The sequence below is a fragment of the Lycium ferocissimum genome, chromosome 12 (genome assembly GCF_029784015.1).
Source record: "Lycium ferocissimum isolate CSIRO_LF1 chromosome 12, AGI_CSIRO_Lferr_CH_V1, whole genome shotgun sequence".
Classification (NCBI taxonomy): domain Eukaryota; kingdom Viridiplantae; phylum Streptophyta; class Magnoliopsida; order Solanales; family Solanaceae; genus Lycium; species Lycium ferocissimum.
Window position 1 is genome coordinate 24,365,822 of NC_081353.1, and position 8,324 is coordinate 24,374,145.

Here is an 8,324-nt window from a genome sequence, read left to right on the forward strand (position 1 = left end):
ACCTAGGTGTTCTAATCCGAAACTCAAAATGCCCAATTTTGGGCAAAACTCTATCATTTTTATTTCTTAAAAATGAGTATTTTTGCATATATGACCAACCTTCATTTGCAGAAATATAAAACAAAAGCAGTTTTTATCAAAAACAATTTATATCTACAAGGCATACTATTAGAACCCGTAGATCAACCGTATTTTACGGATCCTTAATACCGGGGTGCCTAACACCTTCCCCGGGGATCACCAGAACTCTTACCTATGCTTTAGTATAGATTGATTTCTTTTAAAACTTAGCCATTTTAAATGAACCCTTTCGAACTGGTTTTCTTAACTTACCTATAAGTTAGGTGGCGACTCTAAAACAATGTCCATTTAGAGCACCATCCACGTAGAAGTATATTTTTCCTTTTTCCTTGGTACGATTGACAACCGTACTTCCCTCGGACACTTTCCTTTTTAAGTGAGGCAAGTGCAAATCCGAATCGAAAAAAATAGAACAGCTACAAAAGGATTTCCATTCTTGGCACGGAGAGAGAAAGGAATCTAGGGGCGGCTGCTAAGGTTTTGTACGTAAGAGAAAGGAGGAGAGAGAGAGAGAGGGGTATAAAACGAAGAGTGTCTTTTGCCCCGTTAATGGATCGTGAAATGGGTAGACTTGGGCCGGACTCTTTTAAGGAAAGGGTGAGGGGCCCGGGGTCCTATATGTATTTAGGTGTGTATATCTATGTATATTTGATGCATATAAGTGTATATAGGGGTAGGACGGTAATTTAGTATACCTATGTATACCATGTGTGTATATCTATGTATATTTGATGCATATAAGTGTATAGGGGTAGGACGGGTAATTTAGTAAATAGGCAAACATTTAAAACAACCAATTATTAACTGTAGAACTTAATTATAAACAAATTAGGATGTAATTATTTTACAACACGACTAACAAGTTCAGTTTTGCAAACATGGCCTCAATTGGTCTTAAAACTAAATGATTGTTGCAATTATAACCCCTTGATTAGCCAATTGCAGTGATGTCCCTAATTAATCTTAGCCTAATTAGTTATTTCAATTATGTCCTTATTTATCCTAATTAACTAGTTAAAGCTAAACTCGCACTAATGACCTCAATTGATTTGCCAATGAATTTGATCATTTCAATTGAAGCCACTTAAAGGCTAATTTTGCAAAAATGACCTCAATTGTCTTAAACCATGAGTTGGTTAATTCAATTGTGGCCATAATGCGAACAATTAAATAATTAAAAACCAATTTGCAATAATGACCCTCTAATTGATTAGTTAACCTAATTAAGTACTAAAAATAATTTATTAATTTCAACAAATCATGCAAACACACAGAATTAGAGATTGAGGGGCAAAAAAACCAATTCTTTTAATTACTCAAATTCCTTGAATTAAAGGGAATAAATCATTTGTTAATTTGACTCTCTGACAACTTAAACAATTAGATAAATAATTATGCGAAAATTGTTTTTTCTTTGGTTAATTCTAACAAATATAAATGTCATAAAATGCATCAATTAATTCCTAAATAACTTGTAATTATTTTATTAATTTAAAAGAGCGGGTTATTGACCTACCAATTTTATAAAAATCATTTTGACCCTTTAAAATGCCTGATTCACTTTATCTATTATCCAAGGAGTCTGAGTAATTAAAATAAATTACGGGAGGTCAAAAATTAGGTATCAACATGTACCACTGGTTCAGTTGCCTTGATAACTACACTAGGTTGAGGATCTGGATCCTTGTAATGCCATTGTTGAATCATCTGTTTCCTAACAGGTTTCTTTGGTTGCACCTTTTTTCTCCTCGGGTTCCTTCTTTTGGATGTTGCAAATATGTCCAATTTTCTAACACTTTACACAATAACTGGGCTTCCAGTCGTACTCAAATTTTTGCACAAAATCTCTACCATAAGGATCCATTACCTTCACTGCATTTGGTAGAGGTTTGGTCACATTAACCTCCACTAGCATCCTTGCAAAAGAGATTCTTGTTTGTTTAGCTGTGCATTCATCTGCATACATGGAAATGCCTACGGCACTAGCTACCTGACTTAATAACTTGCTGGTCTCACAGTTCATAGTAAGTTTTGGGAATTTAAGTGGCACTTCCGCAAGAAATTCATCAGAAGACACAAAATCAGGGACCAAGGCTTCAATATGACTGGTCTATAATTGTAAGTGTATGGTCTTGAACAGAGGCGGATTCAGGATTTGGAGGTTGCGGGTGCCACTATTAAATATAGGCAATACCTATCACTAACCCCAAAGACCGGATAGGAAGGATAGGCCGGTTAAGTTAATTTTGGGTTAATTCGATTAGGTCTATTATCTCTTTTATTCGTAAATAAATAAATAAGTTCCGTCTGGTTTAGCTTTTTTCACATTTGATTTAAAAATTTAAATTCTAGTCTAGAAGAAAACGACAAAAACAAATAACTCTTGAATGAGCGCATCCAATTAGTATTTGCTAATATGTAGCTTAATTATTACATATTCTTTATTTGACAACATTAATTTACATTCAATATTTTGAGTTAGTTTTTTCGGTCTCAATTATCAAGCTTTATGGCAATTGTTTGCCAAAAAAAAAAAAAAGATTCAAATTTTCAAAATATAAGAATCAACACAAAATATCTAGCAAAACAAACCCTTTTGATCTGTTAAAAGTTAATAAAATGGTGCTCAAATTATCCTCCAATATAGATGAATATCACGTCATCGAAAGAGAAAATTATATGTTAATTAAATAAAATCAATTCAAAAGAAATTTTTTATGAAGTAAATTTTAATTAAAGAAACAAAATAATGGTTGTTGTAAGTAAATTGAAAAAGAAAAAGATGATGATGAGAGAGTTTATTTTAAGCAACAATGAAGAAGAAAAAGAAGAAAAAAAGGAAAAGAACTAGGAGGAGGAAAGAGAGGCGAGTGTGTAGGGGCAAAAACATATTTGTAAATGCCTGTTGTGGGAATCGAACTCGGAGACACAAAGACCTTAAGTGGCTCGCTCAAACCACGGCCCCCGAGCGAGTTTATTTACTCAAAGTGCCATTTAACATCTAAATAGATTTCACCACAGATATTTGCATACATACTTGGAATTTTTGCCGAAGCGTGCGGGTGGCATGACATCCCTACCTCATAAGGTAGATCCGCCCCTGGTCTTGAATATAAACTTTCATGCATATCATCTAGAGATTGAAAAATTATTTATATAATATTTTTGTACTAAAATGTAAATGCATCTTACAATAAATAGTAAAATATAAAAGATGAATTCAGTCATTACTATTAAAATCTGAAGAATGTGAAGAGTTAATTGCATTAAAAACAAATAAAAGACCATGTGCATCTATTAAAACCAAACTTATATATACATAAACATAATGGGCCATCTTCCACGTACATATGACTTTAAATTTACATTTCAGTTTTCCCCTTAAATCTTCCAACGTTCCATTTCCACGTAGTAATAATTAACAACTTTAAATTTGTTAATAATTAGTCATAATCAATTTCAGTTACACATTTTCTTTCATCTTTCACTGTACATGTTATATTTTTACATGCTTTATTTTACTGTATAAAAGTGCACGGCAATTACCCAAGCACTGTATCATTTTTTTCCCCTAAAAAACTCATCGATTTTGCAACAACAGGTATACTTTTTGCCCTTTTCCTCTGTTCCTATTTCTCTTTATTCAGTTATGTCTTCATTTCTATATGTGTGCATGGGTTACTGTGCTTGGAAATTTTTTGTTTCATTTACCCTATTTCTCACACAAATAATTTTTACTAAATAATTAGCAGTGTGTCATGTGAATTTTTAAAAATACAAATGTTGATAAGTAAATAATTTTTTCACCTTAAATTATGTGGGCAATAGAATTCTTCAAGTGAAAAGAAATCAAGAGGGATAGCGATGTTCAGATAGCTAGTGAGGATGGGTGAGGGAGATATATTCCGAATTGTCATGGTTCCGCTGCATCAGAAGGAGCAATTTTGAGGAATAATCATTTTAGAAGAATCATTTGGTTTTGTTCATTCAAGAAAAGGGATGTGCTAAGGCGCAATGGCTTTCACACAGCTCTTTGCGCTCTTGCTTCTTGCTTCGAGCCGGAACTTGATCGGTGGTGAAGTGGTCTGTGAAGGTGAAATAAGACTTGTGTTAACCTTTATGTGCTTAATTTTTGGTCTTCTTTTTCCATCTTCTTGAAATTTGATTAATTAACTTTTGTTTGATCACAATTAATATCACAGATTGGTCTTTCGTAATTATATTTGCTTTTAAATGATAATGAAGAGTTTCATATTTGAATCGTTCAATCTCTTCGAATGTAATATAGCATTATTCTTATACATTATAATTTACCCATTCGATTGCTTGCAGAGAGAAATAGTCTCTTTTTTTTTCTTTTTTTTTTTTTGGTAAGTAAAAATTTTATTTACCAAGTTGATATTTACAAAGCAGTGTCCAAAAGCTTGCAAGTCTGGACAGAGTCCCAGTCTTGCATACGTATAGGACAAGGAGAAATAGTCTTTTATTCAAATTATTAATTACTGTCAATAAAATTGTAGATCAGCAATTATCATATTCATCATTTTCAAATAGTTGTACTTTATTCTTTAATCTTTATTTTGGAAACTCGGGAAAATGTTTTTAATAATTTTAGCTTGGTATTCAAATTTAATCATGTATCAAAAAATTTAAAGATACACGTGCAACGAACGTGTCCAGAGACTAGTATATAAAAAGATAATAGTAAAAGTATTATTGTTTATCTCACTATAAAGTAGCTCTACGCTTATCTCTCTCTCTCAATTAGTCCATCGAGTTCCTAATCTATCTCCCTCTATTCCGCTCCAGTTAAGCCTTGTCCCCTCTCTCTCTCTCTACTTTAAAAATGCGAAAAAACAACAAGAACAAAGAAGAATTTTCAGTCCAGGTGTGATTGAAAAAAAAGAAAGAAAGAAAGAAAGACAAAAGTCCAGGTGTGAACCTAAAAATCGGGCTGCACGTGATTGAGGGTGTTAGTGAAAAAATCTACCACCATTGGTTGTATAAAGTTTTCCAAAGGGATTTATAATATCTCGAAGCCACTTCATCTGTTGCCTTAAGATTTTGGATTGAATGCTTACATTCAACAAGTCTAATAACTTTGTCCAAAAATACATTTCTTAATCCAAACTATGAGATTTTATACTTTTATTTATCTATTTTGGTTATATATTATATCCATCACATGGTGCTAAAACTCATCGGAAAATGAACAGAAAATTAGACAACTGAAAAATAACTTACCTATAGGGTCTAGGTGAGTTGTTGGATAAGAAGCAGGCCGGTCTAATAGGCTATAACAAGCGTGCAACTACTTCTACATAAATATTTTTGTTTACACTAGTAGCATATCCACCACCTGGCTCATTGTAGGTCTTGCATCTCTGTCTTCTTCTGAACACTGCAAAGCCACTTTTATAAGAACTTCCATTTGCTCCACATTGTAATTACCATCCAAAGCAGGATCAGCAACTTGTTGAATTTGTGAGGCACTTTGCTCCAGTCCATGAATCTTCTTTCGAACCCAAGTAACAAGCATTGTCATATCTTGCATCTCATCATTATCCACGTTATTACATTGAGCTCGGTTTGGGCTCTTTCCGGTGATCAATTCTAGCAGTACTATTCCATAGCTGTAGACATCAACTTTGGAGGTGATGGGATGGTGAAAAATCCATTCAGGGGCCATGTAACCCCTTGTCCCCCTTATTGTGGAAAAACTTAGTTTGTCCACTCCACCTCGGTTTAATAGCTTTGAGAGACCAAAATCAGCTACCTTTGGCTCGTAATTTGTGTCCAAGAGAATATTCTGAGGCTTTATATCACAATGCAAAACCCATTCTAGACACTCTTCATGTAAGTAAGCAAGACCTTTTGCCGTTCCCAGAGCTATCTCGAACCTCTTTTGCCAATCAAGAATATTGTTGGCATGTAAATTATCTGCTAAAGAACCATGCTCCATGTACTCGTACACTAGGAGCCTGTGTTTTCCCTCGGCACAATAACCACTTATGCCTATCAAGTTCATGTGGTTAAGTTTGCCAATTGTGCTCACCTCTGCAAGAAATTCAGCTTCTCCTTGGTTAGCTTCTAATTTGAGACACTTGACGGCTGCTATTCTGTTGTCCGATAATGTGCCTTTGTACACGACACCGCCACTTCCTTGTCCAATTTCATCTCTGAAATTAGAAGTTGCTTTTTTAGCTCGGCATAGGTGAATCTCTTGAACCTATAGACAACTGGAATATAAACCTGATCAAATGTTGCATTAGAGAGGGTTGTAATCAAATAAGAGACGAGGCATATGATCTCGAACACTCCAAGTGCAACAGTAAACCCAATAAATGACTTTAACCATCCATGCTGCTCTTTTCGTCTGTAAGTTCTTTCCAGCAACACTTCGTGTATTCTTTCACACTGCAATTTGCCTATGGGATCTTCCTCATCTGGACCACGTACATCCTTGGGCATTTTAATATAAATTGAATAATTGTAAGTTGGTGAGCGGTACCCATTGAAGAGCAGTCCCTTATAATAGCAGTTATAGACGCCATCATCTATAATATAGATGAATTGAAATCCTTTGCAATCACAGTTATGTAAGCATCTTTGTTTGCATTTATCCAAGGTGACATTTGTATCATATGTAACGTCATACCCGAAGAATACAACATGATGAAGATGAACAAAATCCACCCTATTGCTATCAGGGCAAGAAAGTTTAAAATCAGGTTCGCATCCATAAGACCAATCCGTCACATTTTTCATCTTATGATGTTGTAGGCAAGTGCATGTCCTACCAGAATCATGTCTATAAGTGCAAAAACTGTTCAACCCACAGAGTCCATGAACCTTGCAGGGTTCCCAAGCAAGCTGCCAAGAAACTTCCCAACTAGTCCTCTGCTTATTCAGGCTGTACACTCGGATGATCCCATCAATATCTAGTTTTAATCTTCTTTGGATGCCTCCTTCACCATAATCAACAGTTCTAAAGCTGAAATTGTCGGTCGAGTTAAATTGACCCAAACGGTCGAGCATCGCAATTTTGCTATCGTTGTAGGTACTTCTCTTAGCTTGCAGGCTTGTCATATATGTGGGTGGCCAGTAAACACCTGACCTCTCTAAGCCTTTATAAAGAAGCTGGAGAACATTATCATCAGAAAAGTGTAAATTGTAAAAGCCTGATGAATAATTGGTTGAGCTTCTTAGAGACACAAGCTTCGAATTTTCTTTCAGTGCTTGTCCTGGAAGGAGTGTATCAGTTGGTGTATCAAAACTTTGCCAAATAATACTTTTGTCTTGTGAGGCTGCAAGAACAAGGTTGCCATTGTCCAGGAGTTCCAATTCAACAAAGGCATTTGATTGCATCTCAGTTTCCCAAAGTCTGCGCTGGCCAGCATCAGTAAGAACAAGATTGCCCGATTTGGTTAAGGAAAGGCTCGAGTGCCTTCCGTTCGCAGGTTTGTCTCTGTTAGCCATCCAGACTATGGAGTAATTTTTGTCATCACCAACTAAATTGCTAAACCATATAGCAAAGCTATAGGCATTTTCACCAACTGCGTGAAAACCAGCTGCATAATCACCGTTGGGCGATGAAATCACTGTATCTTGGGAAGTAGAAAGAGAGGAACCTTTACTCAAACTAGTGATAATTGAGAATGATGAAATTGGTGCTACTAGGAGTAGTGAAAAGTGAACAACAAGGTAAAACACTGGCTTATGCATTTTTGAAGTATGAGACTAGTTTTAGTACATAAAAAAAGCTAGTATGTCAAATTCTTATATAGTGCAGTAAAGCAGAGCTAGTAATAATTCTTTAGTAAGGCAATAGTCAAACTAGAAGATGAGTCTTTTATGAAAGCCTGTAACCACTCATGTCTATTTAAAGACAAAATTTGTCTTGCATTTTGAAGTGATTCAAACGTTACATTTTAGAAACGAATTCCTTCTCTTACAACTGTTCCAAACTTCTCTTCTGTTAGGGTTTGCCCTGAATTTTCTACCTTATTTGAAGTTTATCATAATTGTGTTTTACTTCAAAAGATATTTCTGGATAGAAAAGGTTTTGTTTGTGGAAAACGACTCTACTATATCTATCCTATTTCTTGGAGGAGAAAATTTAAACTTTTATAAATAGAAGATTTTTTCTTCTCATAAACAACACAATAGCATCCACAATGCAGTCATTAGAAAAGTCTTGTTTAGGGGGAGATTATTCTCTCAATAGTTTATGCTTTTGATAT

At 34.8% G+C, this 8,324-nt stretch overlaps 1 pseudogene; it reads right to left on the bottom strand.

Moving 5' to 3' along the window:
• Positions 1 to 5,219: 5,219 nt before the first annotated feature.
• LOC132040010 (putative receptor protein kinase ZmPK1) lies at positions 5,220 to 7,935 on the bottom strand (annotated as a pseudogene).
• Positions 7,936 to 8,324: the final 389 nt, after the last annotated feature.